The 21,939-nt window shown below is 41.3% G+C and overlaps 1 long non-coding RNA gene across 3 annotated transcripts in view; it reads left to right on the top strand.

Moving 5' to 3' along the window:
* LOC139030649 (uncharacterized) overlaps window positions 1–21,939 on the top strand; it is a 101,822-nt gene that overhangs the window by 22,480 nt on the left and 57,403 nt on the right. The window contains exon 3 of one of the 3 annotated variants that reach the window (XR_011483062.1): window positions 14,610–20,647. The exons of the other annotated variants lie outside the window; for them this stretch is intronic. This is a non-coding gene — a long non-coding RNA (uncharacterized lncRNA). Of the gene's footprint in view, window positions 1–14,609; window positions 20,648–21,939 lie in introns of those variants that run through there. 3 annotated transcript variants of the gene reach the window in all.

The raw sequence follows: 21,939 nt of genomic DNA on the forward strand, positions 1-21,939 counted from the left end.
CTTGCTGGCATATGAAATGAGTGCATTTGTGTGGTAGTTTGAACATTTTTTATTTAGCATTGCCCTTCTTTGGGATTGGAATGAAAACCGACCTTTTCTAGTCCTGTGGCCGCTGCTGAGTTTTCTAAATTTGCTAGCATGTTGAGTGTAGCACTTTCACAGCGTTGTCTTTTAGGATTTGAAATAGCTCAGGTGGAATTCCATCACCTCCACTAGCTTTGTCCATAGTGATGCTTCCTAAGGCCCACTTGACTTCATACTCCAGGATATCTGACTCTAGGTGAGTGATGACACCATTGTGGTTATCTGGGTCATTAAGATATTTTTTTATAGTTCTGTGTATTCTTGCCACCTCTTCTTAATATCTTCTGCTTATGTTAGGTCCATACCATTTCTGTCCTTTATTGTGCCCATCTTTGCATGATGTGTTCCCTTGGTATCTCTAATTTTCTTGAAGAGGTCTCTAGTCTTTCCCATTCTATCGTTTTCCTCTAGTTCTTTGCATTGATCACTTAGGAAGGCTTTCTTATGTCTCCTTGCTATTCTTTGGAATTCTGCATTCAGATGGGCATATCTTTCCTTTTCTCCTTTGACTTTAGCTTCCTTCTTTTTTCAGCTTTTTGTAAGGCCTCCTCAGACAACCACTTTACCTTCTTGCATTTCTTTTTCTTAGGGATCATTTTGATCCCTCCTCCTATACAGTGTCATGAACCTCTGTCCATCGTTCTTCAGGCTTTCTGTCTATCAGATCTAATCCCTTGAATCTATTTATCACTTCCAGTGTATAATCATAAGGGCTTTGATTTAGGTCATGCCTGAATGGCCTAGTGGTTTTCCCTACTTTGTTCAATTTAAGTCTGAATTCCCACCCCCACCCCCTCCCCCGCCCATTTCCCGACTCCAGGGTCCTTTTCCAGGTAGGGAGTAGGAGGGAGAGTGGGGGAGTGCTCAGGAAATACTGTTCTCAGCTGTTTACATATTCTTTCCAATCCTTTATTTTACACTGCAGTGTGGCTTTGGTCTTTAAAAAAATGTGATATGTTCTTTTTAGTACCTCTGTTAAAAATCTCTAAAGTAATGGGTGCCCACCCATCTAGCCAGGGGTCAGGAGCAACAAACACCGTCTTCGAAAGCAAAGCAATTAGTATTTTATATATCATCCTGCTATATACGCTTAGGAAAGAGAATGATGTACATTTGCATGATGAGAAAATCATGGTTTTTTTCCATTTCTTTAAAAAATTTTTTTCATTTTTATTGCAGTGTAGTTGCTTTACAATGTATGTTAGCTTCTACTGCACAGCAAAGTGAATCAGCCTTACATGTACATATATCCCTTCCGCTTTGGACTAGCCGCCCATTCAGGTAGGTCATCTTTAGTTATCCATTTTATACATAATATCAGTCGTGTAAATATGTCAGTCCCAATCTCCCAATTCCTCCCACCCTACCCGTTTCCCCTTTGACATTTCATTTCTTTTGGTTTGTATTTCTAGGCTTTATATTCTGAAGAAGTAAAATGTACTTATAGGATTAAAATTTCTGATCCATGTAATTCAAGTGTAGAAAATCACAATTTTAAACCAAATAATCAATCCTAGGATGTAACTGCAATTAGTCTGATACAATACCACTGAATCAAACACTGGTATACATTGCCAATACAATATTCAGGGTGTATATTTAAAAGGAGTAGAGTTATAACTCACTTCAGAGGCTGATGAAATCACTGGAAGGAGAGTAAATGCTGGTTTGGTTTCAGAGGCAGCCCCTGGTTTAGGTTAGCTTTTAGGTTGGTGGATTTTTAACTTGCCTACTCCCGAGTCACTTGTAGGTGGGACGAATCCTAGATGCTTGGCCTGGAGCATTTGGTCTGCCCTCGGCTAGAAGTTTAGATCCTCACCCAGATTACAGTTCTGGTTCAGGCCCACAGAGGCCCCGAGGGACTGGAGATAAAGTGCTGTTTTTATTGGCAGCCTCATGGCAGTCTCTATCGCCCAGAGCGAGTTCTTGCTGCCAGGCTGACATGACTGTCCAACATCATCTATGAGGGCGAGCTTGGCACTCCCGGACAGCCCAGTACAGAGGAAAACGGACGTTCCCTTGGAGATGCCAGGCTCCTTGAGGATAAATGAGATATTTTAGGAGAGCTCTGGGAAAGGAGAATGTGTGGTTCTGATTTTGTGTTTTAAACCAAGTTTTAAAACTTGGAAAGTGTAAATAAAGGGGGAGTCAGAGGAAGCTCGCGGGTTGCTGAGATCGGCACTAACCCTGCTGGAACCAGGACTGAGTCACTGGAATCATCCAGAAGGGAGCCGTTTAGAGAGGAAAAACAGGTGTCTTTTTGTTAAGTAGCCTGTTGAGTTAAGTGAAGTGAAAGTCGCTCAGTCGTGTCTGACTCTTTGAGACCCCATGGACTATACAGTCCATGGAATTCTCCAGGCCAGACTACTGGAGTGTGTAGCCTTTCCCTTCTCCAGGGGATCTTCCCAACCCAGGGATCAAACCCAGGTCGCCGGATTACAGGCAGATTCTTTACCAGCTGAGCCACCAGGGAAGCCCCCCCCCCGCCCCACATGAACATATATATATATGCATATACACATATGTATACACTTTTCTGTAGGATCTTAAGACCTATGTATCAAAACAAAACCTAAGTAGCATTTTGATTTTCAAAGGTTAATGTTCATTGATTGTTTTTAAAGTTTCAACAATGAGCAGGGTAGAAACATATTTATTATCATAAATACCATTTGCAAGAAAAATTGATTGCAAGAAATTATATTACACTAATTTCCTTATTGTTTGCTAATATTTTCCTCCATCTCAAATCCTTGAAAATGTGGATGCACAATCCAATTTTTATTGTCTCAATAATAAAGAAATAGTGTTCTAAATAAATCTGCTGAGTTTATACAGTTCTCAAGTTTTGATAGGACAGTATATAAAATGGTATAAGAGTAGAATAAATCTAGTAGTTTTTGCACTGGTGCATTTTTTAAGTGTGCAGCATTATGGAAACGTAGAATTTAGTGAGACAAGTGTCCAGTTCAGTTCAGTCACTCAGTTGTGGCCGACTCTTTGTGACCCCATGAATCACAGCATGCCAGGCCTCCTTGTCCATCACAAACTCCTGGAGTTTATTCAAACTCATGCCCATCGAGTCGGTGATGCCATCTAGCCATCTCATCCACTGTCATCCCCTTCTCCTCCTGCCCCCAATCCCTCCAGCTTCAGGATCTTTTCCAATGAGTCAACTCTTCACATGAGGTGGCCAAAGTACTGGAGTTTCAGCTTCAGCATCAGTTCTTCCAATGAACACCCAGGACTTATCTCCTTTAGGATGGACTGGTTGGATCTCCTTGCAGTCCAAGGGACTCTCAAGAGTCTTCTCCAACACCACAGTCCAAAAGCATCAATTCTTCGGCGCTCAGCTTTCTTCACAGTCCAACTCTCACATCCATACATGACACTGGAAAAACCATAGCCTTGACTAGACAGACCTTTGTTGGCAAAGTAATGTCTCTGCTTTTTAATATGCTATCTAGGTTGGTCATAACTTTCCTTCCAAGGAGTAAGCGTCTTTTAATTTCATGGCTGCAGTCACCATCTGCAGTGATTTTGGAGCCCCAAAAAATAAAGTCTGATACTGTTTCCACTGTCTCCCCATCTATTTCCCATGAGGTGATGGGACTGGATGCCATGATCTTAGTTTTCTGAATGTTGAGCTTTAAGCCGACTCTTTCACTCTCCTCTTTCACTTTCATCAAGAGGCTTTTTAGTTCCTCTTCACTTTCTGCCATAAAGGTGGTATCATCTGCACATCTGAGGTTATTGATATCTCTCCCGGCAATCTTGATTCCAGCTTGTGCTTCTTCCAGCCCAGCGTTTCTCATGATGTACTCTGCATATAAGTTAAATAAGCAGGGTGACAATATACAGCCTTGATGTACTCCTTTTCCTATTTGGAACCAGTCTGTTGTTCCATGTCCTGTTCTAACTGTTGCTTCCTGACCTGCATACAGGTTTCTCAAGAGGCAGGGAAGGTGGTCTGGTATTCCCATCTCCTTCAGAATTTTCCACAGTTTATTGTGATCCACATAAAAGGCTTTGGCATAGTCAATAAAGCAGAAATAGATGTTTTTCTGGAACTCTCTTGCTTTTTCTATGGTCCAGTGGATGTTGGCAATTTGATCTCTGGTTCCTCTGCCTTTTCTAAAACCAGCTTGAACTTCTGGAATTTCTCGGTTCACGTATTGCTGAAGCTTGGCTTGGAGAATTTTGAGCATTACTTTACTAGCGTGTGAGATGAGTGCAATTGTGCAATAGCTTGAGCATTCTTTGGGATTGCCTTTCTTAGGGATTGGAATGAAAACGGACTTTTTCCAGTCCTGTGGCCACTGCTGAGTTTTCCAAATTTGCTGGCATATTGAGTGCAGCACTTTCACAGCATCATCTTTTAAGATTTGAAATTGCTCAACTGGAATTCCATCACATCCACTAGCTTTGTTCATAGTGATGCTTTCTAAGGCCCACTTGACTTCACATTCCAGAATGTCTGGCTCTAGGTGAGTGATCACATCATTGTGATTATCTGGGTCATGAAGATCTTTTTTGTACAGTTCTTCTGTGTATTCTTGCCACCTCTTCTTAATATCTTATGCTTCTGTTAGGTCCATACCATTTCTGTCCTTTATTGAGCCCGTTTTTGCATGAAATGTTCCCTTGGTATCTCTAATTTTCTTTAAGAGATCTCCAGTCTTTCCCATTCTGTTGTTTTCCTCTATTTCTTTGCATTGATGGCTCAGGAAGGCTTTCTTATCTCTTCTGACTATTCTTTGGAGCTCTGCATTCAAATATGAATATCTTTCCTTTTCTCCTTTGTTTTTAGCTTCTCTTCATTTCACATCTATTTGTAAGGCCTCCTCAGACAACCATTTTGCCTTTTTGCATTTCTTTTCCATGAGAACTGTCCAGTGTCATGTTTATTCTGTAGGACCTAAGGGGGAAATTTCACTGAAATTCTTTGTACTGTTAACTGCAAAAGACCCTCACTGTTTTCTAGTAGGAAACAGACTATCTTTTTATATTGTGTTGTAGCAGTGGGGTAGCTCTTTTTTCTTTTTTAACTAAAATTTTTTTTCTGTTGAGGTATAGTTGACATATATTATCATTATATTAGTTTCAGATGTGTAACATAATGATTTGATATTTGTGTATATTGTGCACTAATCACCACAATAAGTTGTTAACATCTGTTACATAGTTTAAAAAAATTGTTTTCTCTTGTGATGAGACCTTTTAAGATCTACTCTCAGCAACTTTAAAATACAGCAACTTTAAAATAAAATTCAATACAGGGTTATTAACTGTAGTCAGCATGCTGTACATTACATCCCTGGGACTTAATTATTTTATAACTAGAAGTTTGTACCTTTTGACCCCCTTCACCCAGTTCTTCCACCCTCCACGCCCTGCCTCTGACAACCGCCAGTCTGTTCTCTGTATCTGTGAGCTTGGTTATTTGCTGCTGTTTATAGATTCCCCACGTAAGAGAGAGTCTTCCCTTGTGGCTCCGCTGGCAAAGAATCTACCTGTAATATGGGAGACCTGGGTTTGATCCCTGGGTTGGGAACATCCTTGGAGAAGGGAAAGGCTACCCACTCCAGGATCCTGGCCTGGAGAATTCCATGGACTGTGTAGTCCATGGGGTCTCAAAGAGTTGGATGCAACTGAGCAACTTTCACTTTCATGTAAGAAAGATCGTACAGTTCTTTGTCTTTCTCTATCTGACTCATTTCACTTAACATAATGCCCTGAAGGACCATCTATTTCTTTGTAAATGGCAGGAGTTCTTCTTTTTTTAATGGCTGAATAAAATTACATTGTATATATGTATATATCACATCTTTTGTAAAAATTGAATATAGATGATGCAGTGGGTGAAACATTTTTTTTAGCTTTGCTAAAAGAGGCTGTACAAAACACAACTCTGAGCGAGTAGCCATAAGTCCACCACTTTAAACCCAATTGGTTTTTACGCGCTCAGGGGCAGGACTGAGAGTATAGAAGACCATCCCCATAGTTCCGTGCAGAATCTAGCATGTGGCTCCTGCTACGTAGCCCTTGTGAACTGGTTCATACCTTTTAGGTCTTAAGCAACAGACAGCTGAACTCAAACTCATCTAACCTGTTGGATGGTTTATTGGCTTATGGCCCTGCAAAGTTGAGGTAGAATGGACTTCAGGGTTAGTTTGATCTGGGAGCTCAATTATGTCACTTGGGACTTAGTTCACTTTTCAAGTTCACCTTTCAAGTGCCAGCTTTATCCAGAGTTTCCTGCCCATACAGTTGCAAGGTGACTGTCAATAGCTCCTGAACCTATGTACTTTTGTGTCAGAGAAAGATAGACTTTCCCCTCCAAATATCAAATAAAATGCTGGGCTTCATTCTGATTAAACCATTTTGGGTCATGTCAATAGCTGCTGTGACCAGAGAAATGCTACATGATGATATATCACTGAGGTAAAAGGTGATTGGCTCAGGCTAATTAGGTCTGGAGCTGAAGGGGTATCAATCCCCCCATGACTAAGCATAGAGGAGAAGTAGCTCCCCAAAGGAAACTCTTGAGTACTTTTAGAAAGGGGAAGTTTTAGGTAGTCAACTCAACAATTGCCCACTACATTTTGCTTCTTTATCCTCTGCTAGCCATACCACATGGCATGCAGAATTTCCCTGACTGGGGATCAAACCTGTTGCCCCGGGCAGTGGAAACTCAAGAGTCCTAACCACTAGACACCAGGGAAGCCCCATAGTCATGATTTCTTAAGGCCTCTTCTTGCAGTTGGAAGTTCTTGAGCTTGATTAATAATCCTTCTGCTCTGTCCCATTCCCCACCAGTTCTCATTCTATATCATACATGAAGTCTGTTTTTAGAAGGATGGTTCTATAAGAAGGTAGAAATTTCCCTGGAACTCATTTTTCCCAACCCAAAGCAGTGAGGTCATGATAAAAAGCCTCTTCTGCAGTGTTGGGATGGAGAAGGAAATGGCCCACTTCAGTATTCTTGCCTGGAAAATTCCATGGACAGAGGAGCCTGGTAGGCTCCAGTCCATGGGGCTGCAAAACAGCCACAGCAGCAGTGCTGAGAACAGGGACCAGAAGAGTAATGACATCTGAAAGTGAGAGCCGCCTGTAACCATGGCGTGCGGGATAACTCCAGCAGCGGCCATGGAAAGCATGTGGTCAGCATAGGCAAGGTACACAGTAAAAGCAGGTGGTGGGACTTGTGACCCTGGGTGTGCAGTCACTGGTCGAGATTCTTGGATGGTAGTAGGTCTGGAACTTCCAGTTCTAACATATTTCCTTCATCAAGGATGTGATGTGCTGCCTACGAAGGACTTACTGGTCCCTGTAGCTGATAGCACAGGGAGAACTAATTCCAGGACAGAAGAAGACTTCATTACCTGGAAGGCAAGAGAATAAGAGGATTGAGGTTTTCCCATCTAGGTGGGAGGAAGAGTATATACCACGAGGGCAGTGAGCTTCAGTCATTCATGAAATATTTATTGAGTTCTGACTCCACCCGAGGGGCTGTGCAGGCCTTGGAGATGTAATGATGAACTTGTGAGCATTCCTGATTGCACGGAGAATTCAGTAATGGGAGCATGTACTAGTCAAGTTTCTTTTGGCTCTGGGGAGCAGAAGTGACCCAGGTGCAAGATTGTTAGAAGAATTCTGGAGGTTCTTAGAGATTTCACAGGAGGAGCAGGGACTACGGCAGCTTGGGGCAGTAAGGACTGCCTAGAGTTGCAGTCTTCTCTGAGAGTGCTGTTGTTGGTTCGAAGGGGTTTCCATGTCCAGAGTCTGTGGGTCTCAGTTCCAAACTCCTAGAAGGAGAATCTGATTGGTCCACCTTGAGTGAATCGACTACGGTGTAGGGCCCAAGGTGGCGAAATCAGACATGGCGGTCAGAGGCCTCCCCTGCTGAGTGCAGCTTGCAGAGAAGGGCAGATGCTGTGAGCCTGAAGGCGCTCTCTGTGGACGGGGAATTAGATGAGCAAGAGCAGTTACAGCCGTGTCACCAGTGGTGTGCTAGGGAAAGCATAAAGTCGTGTCGGGCTGTAGCAGTCAAGATTCTTTTGGAGGCAAGGTTTAGAAACCCAGCTGAAACTAACTTATGCAAAAAGGGGAACTTGCTGGAAGGCTCACATTGAGAAGGGTGAGGGGCAGGTGCTATCAGGGGTCTCTGGAATTAAGAACTTGAATCCTACGAGGTATTTTTTCCTTAATCTCTCAACCCTGCTTCTCTCTGTGTTGTCAACTTCTTTTCCTTAGAAATAAAAGTTTGAAATTTGAAATATTGCCACTGGAAACTCCTTAGTCCCATACACTTGGCCTCACCACCAGAGAATAAATCTGTTTGCCCAGTGGCAGTTACAGAAATCCTACGGAATGATCCTGATTGGCTTGACTTCAGGTTTGAATCCATTCCTTAACCAGCTAACTGTGTCTAGAGAGGTAGAGTAGTGTACAAGCATATTCCACACTATAGCTTCATGATGGCTACATGACAAATGAAAATGATTAATACTCAGTGCTTTGGTAAATAGTCATTAAGTCATGTCTGACTCTTTTGTGATGCCATGAACTGTAGCCCGCCAGCTTCCTCTGTCCATAGGATTTCCCAGGCAAGAATACTGAAGTGGATTGCTATTTTCTCCTCCAGGGGATCTTTCTGACTCAGAGATTGAACCCACGTCTCCTGTGTCTCCTACATTGGCAGGTAAATTCTTTACCACTGAGCCGTCTGGGAAGCCCAGTATTCCCTGTACCAGTTATCTACTGCTGCATAAATTGCCTCTAAACTAGTGGTTTAAAACCATGATAAATATTTATGATCTCACATAGTCTCTATGGTTTGAAATTTGATGTCAGCTGGAGCTGAAGTCATCTGGAAGCTTGACGGAGGCTGCAGGATTCACTTCCACGACAGCTCAGTCCCATGGCGCTGAGTCCATTTACACGTGGTTCTGCCCACTGGCAGCTTGAGTGGCCTTATGACATGGTGGCTGGCTTTTCCCAGGGTGAGTAGTCCGAGAGAGTGCAAGGTGAAAGCCGTAGTGTCTTTAATGGCCCAGCCTTGGAAGTCACACTGTCTCATTTCTGCAGTATCATTTTCTGTGAATTGGTCAGCTCTATTAAATGTGGGAGGGGGCTGTACTGGGGTGTAATTCCTAGGAGGTGAGAATCAGAGGGGCCATCTTGGAGCTGACTTAGGCTAGCACTTTCCTTAAAACACCTTTTGAAGGCTTGGGTTGTTAAAAGTTGTTACGTGAGGAAGGGGATTTGCCATCAAGGGGCAAATCTCAAGGGGATCTGAGAAAGGTTATGTTAAACCAGGTTAAACAGGTGTGTTTCCTGGAGTGTTTCCATACAGCTTTTAGTACAGTGATACCTGCTTTGAATTCCTGAAGAGGGGTAGAAGTCAGCCACAATTTCCTTCTCATTCTCCAGCTTTCCTCCGGTGGGCCCTTCTGCACCCCCACCCCCAGTTCCTTCCCTCTAAAAACATATCAGAATGCTGCCTGTCCCTTGTTAAAAAAGGGTGTTTCTGGCAATAGTTTCATTTGGAGTTGCTCATCCTCAGCCCTTCAGCACCTTCCTGTTCCTTTGGGCAATGCACAGCATGAGGACCTAGGCATGATTAAAAGGTAAGGGGACACATTTTCTTACGAGGTGAGAGGACGGTTTGAGGAAGTTTCTGCAGAGAGGCTTATCGAAGCTCTCTTTTGCCAGTGGCGCTGGGTGGTACTGAGTCATACAGTGACAAACACTGAAGACCAGCAGTCATTCCTACACGTATGTTTGGGAGGCCTCTTTAAGATGCGTTTGTGGGTTGATCCACAAAGTATGATCTTGAGGTTTTGCCAACGAACACTTTGGGACCTTCTCCACCTCCTCTTGTCTTGGGTTGTTTTTTGTTTCTTTTGTTTAGGTTATTTGTTATGGCAACAATCCAATTTATTTAAAGTGTTATCACATTTCTATAAGCTGGTTACACCATCTTGAATTATTTAACTCAGTGTAAACACTAAGGTAGTATGTCTGTGAAAGCTCTGCACCATATGTGGTTATGGAAATGTGCTTGTTGACTTATTTCCAAGCACAGCATCTGCTCTTATGCATCTTTTATTATATTTTGCCTCAAGCCCATACAACAATTGATCTCTACCACCTCATAATTTTTAATTTAAGACAGTTTCCTCTCTTATGTTTTTAATATTTGGGAACAGAAAAGCATCTAAGTTAAAAAGAAGAATAGTTAGAAAAAATGTCTTTCCTGAGATCTTTAATTTCCTTTGTCCAATGCATAGTTTTTAGGGAGAACTGAAGTCTGTGCATTTAGAAGTGTCAGGTCTTCTGAATATTATCTTAAATGGAAAAACCAAAGTTTATTCAACCTGTGATTCACATGGAAGTTCACATAAAGGCTGCTGAGAGTAAAATTCCTCTTTCCATCCTTCTTCTCCAGACTGAAAATTTGGACTTACTCTGGGTTCCTGATTATAATGCTCTCAGGCATCCTGCCTTTCTGCACAGGAGAGAATTTCACAATGTTCAGGGTTGCCTAATGGCTTCTTTTATATTGCAAATCTGCCTTAAGATTCTTTGGTCATCTTTCTGGAGAGAAGACGAAATAAGTCCCCATATACAACCCCACAGAGACCTATACATGTATAGCTGCTGATTTCTGAAAATAATGAACCATGTAATAAGCTAGTGTTCATCTACCTTCTTGAAATAGCACTTGAAACAATCTATTATTAACAATATTTCCTGAGTTCTCAAAACCAGAGAATCAGCTCTATCTAGAGGACCAACTCCCTGTTTTTTCTTCTTGGCTGTGAGCAAGGCATGTGGGATCTTAGTTCCCCAGCCAGAGATCGAACCCACACCCCACGTGTGAAGTCTTAACCACTAGACCACCAAGGAAGTCTCTAGGGGACAAACTTCTTGATTTACCAAAACATACACTGGTTTAAATGAGTGAAGGACGCGCAACCACCCAGACTATAAAGCTTGCTGCTTTTAAAAGTAGAGAGGTGCCCAAGGACCTCCAAATACCATGTATATATCAGTGTCTCCCTAGTGTGGTTTGCAAACCACTGTCAGAATGCAAGATGATTTTCGGTGGTATATGGATAAACTTTCAAAAAAACCTGTGGTCATTATTCGCTTGTAGTGGCTTGAATTGTGTCCCTCTCAAAATTCCAGAGCCTCACCCAGAACCACACAATGTGACCTTAAGTGGTTGCAGGGTCTTTGTGGATGTAATTCATTAAGGATGTTGAGATAAAATTGTCAGGCAAGCGTGTGGTCCTTGGTTCTTTGTCTCGTCACAACAAAGATTTGGAGTGACGGACATTAAAGTCCCCTCAGCATGTCACAGCTCTCGGGTCTTGGACAGATCATGTTATAGCTCTTAGACAAATCAGTGTCACAGCTCTATTTTATTTATTTATTTATTTATTTGGTCTATCCTCATTTTATTTATTTATTTTTTTTCATTTATTTTTATTAGTTGGAGGCTAATTACTTTACATCATTGCAGTGGTTTTTGTCATACATTGAAATGAATTAGCCATGGATTTACATGTATTCCCCATCCCGGTCCCCCCTCCCACCTCCCTCTCCACCCGATCCCTCTGGGTCTTCCCAGTGCACCAGGCCCGAGCACTTGTCTCATGCACCCAACCTGGGCTGGTGATCTGTTTCACCCTAGATAATATACATGCTTCAATGCTGTTCTCTTGAAACATCCCACCCTCGCCTTCTCCCAGAGTCCACAAGTCTGTTCTATACAACTGAGTCTCTTTTTCTGTTTTGCATATAGGGTTATCATTACCATCTTTCTAAATTCCATATATATGTGTTCGTATACTGTAATGGTCTTTATGTTTCTGGCTTACTTCTCTGTGTATAATGGGCTCCAGTTTCATCCATCTCATTAGAACGGATTCAAATGAATTCTTTTTAATGGCTGAGTAGTATTCCATGGTGTATATGTACCACAGCTTCCTCATCCATTCGTCTGCTGATGGGCATCTGGGTTGCTTCCATGTCCTGGCTATTATAAACAGTGCTGCGATGAACATTGGGGTGCACGTGTCTCTTTCAGATCTGGTTTCCTCGGTGTGTATGCCCAGAAGTGGGATTGCTGGGTCATATTTTATTTAGAAGATAGCAGGAGAATCCATCCTGGAAGAAGAGAAGGGAGTGGAGGAGAGCGCCAGCGCGCAGATAGGGGGCGGTGGGGAGAGAGAGAGAGGAAGAGCGTGTGCACGCGTGGGGGGAGACTGAGCGGGCGAGCCCTTTGGCTCCTTTTTTAATGTTTTTTTTATTCCCCCTGGGCCTGCCCTATGCAGCTTGGGCTTAGTCTGGAGCGCTGCGCTACCTGAAGTCCTCACTCGGCCCTCGGACCTTCCTTTGACCGCCCGCTGTTCTATTTTCGCAGGCTTTTCCCTTCCTTGTCTTTTAGCCACCGCCATTTTGGACTCCTTTCCCCTGTACCTAACCAAATAATGTTAGTGGGCTTTGAATACAATGACTGGTGTCTTTACAAGAGAAAGGAGAGGGAAATTTGGACAGAGACATTAGAGAGAGGACAGGCTCACGCAAATGTGTAGGTAGAGATCGGACTGATGTGTGGACAAGCCGTGCAACCTCAGGATGCTAGGAGGGGGTGAAGGGCTCCCCACGGGGCTCAGTGGTAACAAATCTGCCTGCAACTCAGGACACGTGAGTTTAATCCTGGGTCGGGAAGACCCCCTGGAGGAGGAAATGGCACCCCACTCCAGTGTTCTTGCCTGGACAATCCCATGGACAGAGGAGCCTGGCGGGCTGCAGTCCATGGGGTTTCAAAGTCGTACATGACCGAGCGTGAACGCAGGAGAGGGGTGTGAATTTCTCCTCCAAGAGGAAGCAACCCTGTTGACCCCTTTATTTTGAACTTCTGGCCTCCTAAATAGTAAGAGAACACATTTCTGTTGTTTTAACCCACCCAGTTTACAGTATTTTGTTATGGCAGCCCTAGGAAATGAATACACTTAAAAATTTATTATATAAAATATACATGGTGTATAGAACTTGTTATTTCACAGTAATTGTTATTTAGACTGAAATTCCCTAATTAACTTAGGTAGCAAAAAAGTGCATCGATTAAAAAAAATTAAGCAAATAATCCCATAGGAGGTAGAAAGATGTTGCAAAAGTGATTCAGGGGCCACATGGATGGAGGACCAGTTCGGGAAGCATTGCTCTTTGCAACCCACAGGCTTCTCCTTCCACCTGGAGTGGCATTATGGAAGATTTGGGTCAGCTCTTATCTCCACCCCTAATCAATGCTGTGATTTGGATAAAATACAAATAATGGCCATGACAAGCCCATCTTCCTCAGCAGTAAAGCGGAGCCAGTAATAAATATCTGACAGAACTTATGTGGGATTTATGAGTTCCTTTTCCTTCAGTCTTGAAACACTGAAAGTTTAGTTATCTGAACCCACTTTTGCTGAGTGTGGGGGTGGGATCTCCTGGCAGCTGGGCTATGTACAAAAGAACGTTTTGTAATCAGTACCCTCAAATGTGAGTTTCGGGTGATAAATATACAGGGCTGAGCAATAAGAGAAGTGAGTTGTGGTAATGTAGTAGGAACTGATGCAAATAGCCCTTGATGAGTCATAGCTGAAGCCAACTGTCTATTATTTCTGGGCCTTATTATGCATTTTTTTGAGTTATGATAGCTTTTATGTCTCTCTCCTTTCAACCCTGTCATCTTGGGTTCATAAAAGTGAGTAAAAGAATTCTAGACATAGCCTGATATATCTTAGATGTAGTAAAGTGCATATTTGAGAAAGTTCAGAGAAATTTTATAAATTTGAAGTGGATCTCTGGAAATACTAAAAAATGGTTTCCTAAGCAGACTTGGTTAATATCAGCAAGGTGACCTGGAGTGTGAATAACACACCTTCTGTTATATCCTAGACAGTTGGCAGGCACTGTGTTTAATGCTATCTTATTTAGTCGGCTCTGAAATCTCTAAGGTAGGTAATAAAATACTAAAACTCTTATTTTAGAGGTGAGGAAACTGAGGCATGAAGAAGTTAAATAACTTGTCCCAGATCATCAAGCAAGGCAGTCTGCTCTGAGAGAGCTTGCCCTCCTAACCCCTTTATTATGCTCTCTAAAGGCTTAAAAAATGTAGTAATACAGGAAGGGGGAGAATGCCTTTAAATGGTGCAAGAGAAATAACTTGGTCTTTGAAGTCAGAAAGATCTTATTGCAACCCTGGCTCTGCCATTTAGCAGTTATTTGACCTCAGGCAAGCTACTTGAGCTTGATGCAACTCAGATTTTCCGTATGTAAAATGGATGCAATAATAAGTCCATCATAGCATTCTTGTGAGGCTTAAACAAGATGTATTCAGTGCAATGTGAGATGCATGGAAAATAGCCTGCATTGTACCAAATATTTCTCCTGAGGTAACTTACTCAGTCTTTACAAACAACTCTTTGAGGTGGATGTCCTTATCTTCTCGTATTTTACAGGTGAGAAAATTAAGATTAAAGACACGAAGTAACTTTCCCAGTGTTACCTAGTTGGCACGTGGCAGAGCTGGAATTCAAACCTAGGAAGTCTGACTCCACAGCACAAGCTCTCATCTATTACTTTCACTGTCTTCCTTTCCCATGGACTTGGGAGCTGGGGTTAAATACAAGCTTGAGAAGATTCTACAGGTGTAGCAACCAGTGAAAAAGCCTGTTAGTATTTAGGGCACATTCAGACAAAAATAGCGTCCGGTAGAGATGTTATCTGTGCTGTTCAGATTGTATTTGGAGTGGTGTGTTGAAATTTGGATTTTTTTTTTTTTTTTGGATGATAAATTTTTTTTTAACAGGCACTAAGAAACTGGACCTGGAGGAGGAAATGGCAACCCACTCCAGTATTCTTGCCTGGAGAATCCCATGGACAGAGGAGCCTGACAGACCACACAGTCCATTGGGTCAGAAAGAATTGGACATGACTGAAGTGTCAAGGCTGTATATTGTCACCCTGTTTATTTAACTTATATGCAGAGTACATCATGAGAAACGCTGTGCTGGAGGAAGCACAAGCTAGAATCAAGATTGCCAGGAGAAATATTAGTAATGTCAGATATGCAGATGACACCACCCTTATGGCAGAAAGTGAAGAAGAACTAAAGAGCCTCTTGATAAAAGTGAAAGAGGAGAGTGAAAAAGTTGTCTTAAGGCTCAACATTCAGAAAACTAAGATCATGGCATCCAGTCCCATCACTTTATGGCAAATAGATGGGGAAACAGTGGAAACAGTGGCTGACTTTATTTTTCTGGGCTCCAAAATCACTGCAGATGGTGATTGCACCCATGAAATTAAAAGATGCTTACTCCTTGGAAGGAAAGTTATGACCAACCTAGACAGAATATTAAAAAGCAGAGACATTATTTTGCCAACAAAGGTCCATCTAGTCAAGGCTATGGTTTTTCCAGTGGTCATTTATGGATGTGAGAGTTGGACTATAAAGAAAGCTGGAGCTCCTAAGAATTGATGCTTTTGAACTGTGGTGTTGGAGAAGACTCTTGAGAGTCCCTTGGACTGCAAGGAGATCCAACCAGTCCATCCTGAAGGATATTAGTCCTGGGTGTTCATTGGAAGGACTGATGTTGAAGCTGAAACTCCAATATTTTGGCCACATGATGCAGAGAGGTGACTCATTTGAAAAGACCCTAATGTTGGGAAAGATTGAAGGCAGGAGGAGAAGAGGATGACAGAGGATGAGATGGTTAGATGGCATCACGGACTCATTGGACGTGAGTTTGGGTAGACTCTGGGAGTTGGTGGTGGATGGGGAGGCCTGGTGTGCTGCAGTTCATGGGGTCGCAAAGAGTTGGACACAACTGAGCAACTGAACTGAACTGAACTGAAGTGACTTAGTATGCTTGCATGCAACAAACTGTAAATGACTATGATAACAAGAGAGGTTGGAAGCAATCTCAAAAGAGCAACAGCTGAAAAGTTTTGATTTGATGAAGGGCTGCCTGCAAAGGGTTGGAGAGATAGATGTCTTTGGGAGAGGTTGATTGTCCAGCAGGTTTACAATACTTTGGTCTAATCAATATGGGTACTGACTCTGTTCCCTAGACTTACAGGTCCAAGAATATCACTGTATCAGTTAATCAACATTCAGAGGTGATCATGTATGTGCTAATTGACCCACACTAACCAAACTTCTAATAGGCAAATACATATACCTGAATGCCAGTTACTTAAAATTAGGAACATAAGCACCAAACAGATTTTATACATATATTTGCTGATCAGAGCATCTTTTGTGTGTGTGTGTGTGTGTTGGGAGGGGCTTACATTCTTTTGTCAGAATGTATATAACACTGTGGTAAGCTAACTTGTCAGCTTCCAAGTAGGGTAAAATCACAGACCTTTTACAGTTTCTGACTTAGAATGATGGTCAAAAATTGATACATCATAAATTAAAAAAATATTGATATCTCATGGACTTTCCTGGTGGTCTAGTGGCTAAGATTCTGTGCTCCCAATCCAGGGGACCTGGTCAGAGAACTAAGTCCCACATACTGCAACTAAGAGTTTGCATGCAGCAACTAAAATTGCCATATGCCACAATTAAGACATGGCTCAGCTAAATAAATAAATGTTTAAAAATTCGATTTCTCACTATTTTATTAACTTGATTTATTAACTTTCATTAACTTTATATCATTATTTTATTAACTAAATTTAATCATATGAACAATAGTTCATATATGGTTTTGAATATTTGTATGTTGTCATCTGCAGGTTGTATGCTTATATTCTTTACCTAGTTTTCAATTGGGTTATCTTTAATTAGATGGTTGATTTTTTTTTTTTTACAGTGTAAGGGTTTTAAAAATTTATTTGTAACATTAGGCAAAATTATTTAAAGTCAGTACATTATTTAAAGAATTTTACATGTGATTGCTTCCACTGTCCATCAAAGTCACTTTAGTTCCTCCAAAGCTTGAGTCAGGGTTTATCTTCAAGACAGCCCTTTTCCCATCCCCAAAGTTTTACTTTATTTCAATCTCTAAATGATGCCAGGTACTAATCCTAGGATTGAGTACAGAGTTCCAAGAGTAGCATGAAGTTTTAGTGTCATTTCCGTATTCCTGAATGGTGTGAAATTGGAAAAGACCTTTACCATTTATGAAGGTGCAATTAATGGAAGACTGTCTGTGAGCCTCAAAGAATAATAAATAAATAATGCACGTACATACGTTCATCAGTTTAAATTAAACAGATAGGTGTAATAGCTCACAAATATTTGTATGTAGGTCCAAGGTCTTTAGATGTTGAACACCACGTAATCATTCTCCAATAAATAATCTGTAATTGATCATTTTTAACTTTTAGTTTTAGTGTCTTCAAAAGGGATGATAATTTAGAAAGAAACTTGGGGGGCTTCCTTGGTGGTCCAGTGGTTAAGAACCTGCCTTCGAATGCAGGGGACACAGGTTCAGTCCCAGGTCAGAGAACTAAGATCCCATATGCCGTGGGGCAACTAGACCTGCATGCCACAGCTGCGGAGCCCAAGCACTACAACAGAGATCCCGCGGGTTGCAACTAAGATCCAAGGCAGTCAAAAATTAAATAAATAAATATTAAAAAAGAAACTTGGGAAGTGATTGGCTGCTTCATATCAATGTATGACAAAACCACTACAATATTGTAAAGTAATTAAACTCCAACTAATAAAAATAAATGAAAAAAAAAAGAAGATATCTCTTTTTAAAAGAATCTATGCTTAATCCACAGTTGTCCTGTCAGTCAGCCCATAATTCTTTTAGTTGGACTTCTTTTATCTCCACTTGAATATGCACACACTGATAATATCAAACATTTCCCTACCTAGGATCTTTGGGACCTAATTCTTCAAGTAATTTACTGTAGGGTGACTTGTAGGGTCAGTGTAGATGGATTTGCCTAGGTTTTCAATTTCAGACACTCTCTAAACCTAATGAGTTCAAATCATATACACTTCAAAGCTATTACACCCAAGAATAATACAGACTGCGGGATATGTTAATACCTAAGGTAGAAAAATGAATTACTAGGTCTCTCATACTTTTAGTGATTCTTATAGTTCTTTCCAGAGATCTAACAAATCATTCTGTGAATGAAGCAAAACCACCCAGTTAACTCCATGAGGCATCTCCAACAATGTGAGCTTGCGAGTCTATAGGAAAAACTCCATAGGGATAGACATCAACTCTTGGGTTGTATTTTTAGTGATCGATAGATTCTTTGTATGAATATATATATATATTTAAAATATTTGTCTGTATTTAGATAACTCAGATAAACTGAGATACATATGTATTTAAAGTAAAATAAAGTATAAAATTTTATTGTATCAGTTGCAAATATATTTTGTCATAATTCACTTGCTTTTCAACTTTGTTTATATGTCTTCTGCCATACACATAATGTATGTTGAGTTTTATGTTTTGTCAAGATAGCTTTCTCTTGGGTAATTCCCTGGTAATCCAGTAGTTCAGACTCTGGCCAGGTTTCAATTCCTGGTTGGGGAACTAAGGTCCCACAAACCTTGTGGCCAAAAAAAGAGATTGCTTTCTCTCCCCAAGGTATAAATATATTTTCCCATATTTTCTTTTAGCCTTTAAAAAATGTACATCTCAAATACATGTGGAATTTATGTTTTTTATGTATGGTGTGAGAAAGGCTCTGTGTCCTAACACCAGTTTTTAAATAATATGCCAGTATCTTTCTGATTTTTAAATGACTCACTTATCACATACTAAGATCATTGACTGTTTTTCACAGTACCACATTATTTCAATTACTGTGACTTTATAATATACATGCGATACCTGCTGAAGTTAGTCCTGTTTTTTGTTCTAAAAAAAAAAAAACCCTTGAATTTTTTGGCTCATCTCATAAATTTTAAAACTAGCATGCCAATTCTATAAAATGTGTGCTCAATCATGTCTGACTCTTTGCAACCCCAGGCTCCTCTGTCCATGTATTATCACGCAAGATTACTGGAGTGGGTTACCATTTCCTCTTCCAGGGTATCTTCCTGACCCAGGGATCGAACCTGTGTCTCCTGTGGCTCTGGCATTAACAGGCAGATTCTTTACCTCTGAGCCACCGGGGAAGCCCAGTTCTATAAAATACCCTAAAATTACATCACATTTTAAATTTAACTTGGGGAGCATTAATATCTGGGTGATATTAAACCTTTTAATCTAGGAATATCTTTTATGGCTTTCGTTAAAATTATATGGTTATCTTCAATAAATTTCATAATTTGAGTTTTTCCTAATTAATTCAGAGATTCATTGAAACTGAATTTGGCTTTCTTCTCTATTACATTTTCAAATTCATATTATAGAAAAGCTGTAGATTTTTATATGTTAATCTTGTTTCTGTGTTTCTAGAAATATTTAATTAGTCCATATGAATATTATGTGACTGCCTTCAATTTTCCTGGTATCTGTCTACCATGCCAATATTCATATTTATTTTTTTTGCCCTTTTTGTGTTGACTATTAACTCCAGTACAAAATTATTGACCATAGGCATCATTATATATAGTTCCTGACTTTTACAAAGATGTGGTCTAATATTCTTTCAGAATGACATTTGAAAATTAGCAAAATGTTAGTAATTGTTGAAGATGAGTGATAGATACATGGAGTTCATTAATGTTTTCCCTATATTTGTATATGCTTGAAAACTTTTATAATAAAGAGTTAAAAGAGTTGAAAAAAAAGAAGAACAAGATGTTTAAGTTTTTTGGTAGAAACTACCTTTCAAATTAAGGAAGTATCTTTTCTCCTTATCTTATTGTAAATTTTTGAGTATGTTAGTCACTCAGTTGTGTCCGACTCTTTGAGACCCCATGGACTGTAGCCCACCAGGCTCCTCCGTCCATGGAATTCACCAGGCAAGAATACTGGAGTGTGTAGCCATTCCCTTCTCCAGGGGGTCTTCCGATCCAGTGATAGAACTGGGTCTTTTGCATTGCAGGCAGATTCTTTACCATCTGAGATGGGAATAGAATTAAATGTGTCTTCAAAAAAATTTTTGAAAGGAAAACTGTGACAGGCTCCACCCATTTGGAAAGACCAAGGAAAAAAGCAGGAGAATCTCAATATAAAAAAATTGAGAGCTCATTCATCAAACATTTAGATTGGCTTCTCTCTTTTCATCAGGTGACAGTTTTCAATGAGATACGTGTCTATGGTACTGAGCACATTTTGGAAAACACAGAAGGGACTAAATAAATAATGTTGCATTGTTAGAGGGTTTTTGTGGGGAGGAAATGTAGGATGTGGAAGCTGTATTGCATCACCTAGACTACCCCCTCCAGGACTGAAGGGCATCCTCCCACCACCCCGAGCTGTTGGGATTGTAGTTGGCTGACGTTCTCCAGCTGCCAGTCGTTTTCCAGGAATTGCTTGTGACTGAAGAGAACCACTTTGCTCAAGCTTCCACCCTGTCCTCAGGAGCCTCTGTGTCGGCTGACTAGCCTGAGTGCAGCTGTAATATCCCAGCACCCTTGTCCTACTCAGGACAGACTGGAAGGCCTCTCCCAGCCCCAGGGCTCCCTGTCAGCTGGTTGAGGCTGTAGGGTTGCCAGATAAAATAAATACAGCACGTCTAGGTAAATCTGAATTTTAGATAAACAATAAATAATTTTTAAAAATCAGCGTGTCCCAGGTATTGCATGGATCATATTGCTGCTAAAATTCTTTTTGCTATTTCTCTGAAATTTGAGTTTAACTGTGCACCCTGCACGTTCATTTGCTAAATCTGGCAGCCCCGAGAGACATCACAGCCTAACTTCATCTCCTATTTTCCCCGCTTCTCTTCCTCATTCCCGAGCCACCTTCCTGCATGTTGACCTCTGTCTCAAAGTCTGCTTCTGAGTAACGAATCTACAATAGAGTGAAAGTTAAATCACCTTTCTTTGTCCTGCCCGGATTTTAGAACCAGTTGAGAGACTGGCACATGGGTTCAGAAGAGCCTCTTCGATTGCTTCCTGCAGAGCTGAGGCTGGAGAACACAGCTGAGAGCCTAGTGGGCTTACCCCTCTGCCATTCCCAGCTGCATTTGCTCAGTCTGCTCACTAGGCCTGCTTCTATTTCCTGTTTACCAATTAGGTAAGTCATTTCTCCTCTCCTGGGGAGGCGTGAGTAAGGGGGTGGGCCAGAAGCCAGGATAGTTTCTCCTGCAATAGTCCCTCTCCATGAAAACACGAAGCCAGGGAAAGAGGTTTCCTACCACAGCGTTTTGTGTAAGATAAAAGCAGCCCTGTTGGAATGGTCAGTGCGAAGGAGTATAGCTGACCCAGATGCAAAGCAGGCTGTGGCCTTCCAAAAATATGACTTCTGTCTCCTTTACTTCCTCTGTCTCTTCTCCTCCCTTACGTGAAGGGTTTCCTCAGGACACGCTTATTCCTTTTCTCTGTGTGATCTGCGTTGTAGAGCCTTTATGGGCATGACCTTCAGACCAGCGTTTGCCGCGGCCTCTCTCCTGAGCTCCAGTTCTCTCAGTATATTCCCAGAGGTTCTGTCCTCTGTACCTCAATTTTCTGAAAGTACTGTCATGTGGTGTGTCCCTGCTTCAGGCACGTTCTGCTTGGGTGTGAGCAACTTCTCACTCAAGCTGCCAAGCAATTAGGAGCATCTTCTGAGGAGGATGTGGGAACCTGGGGAAAGGAAACATCAACGTTTCAAGAGTAGGGACTGGAGAATGGGACAAGACCCAACAGTCTTTGTTTTCAGTTCTTAATGTATCTATTTCTTGAGTGCTGACTGTGTGCAGGGGAGGAAGGAA

This window comes from Odocoileus virginianus, chromosome 23 (genome assembly GCF_023699985.2).
Source record: "Odocoileus virginianus isolate 20LAN1187 ecotype Illinois chromosome 23, Ovbor_1.2, whole genome shotgun sequence".
NCBI lineage: Eukaryota > Metazoa > Chordata > Mammalia > Artiodactyla > Cervidae > Odocoileus > Odocoileus virginianus.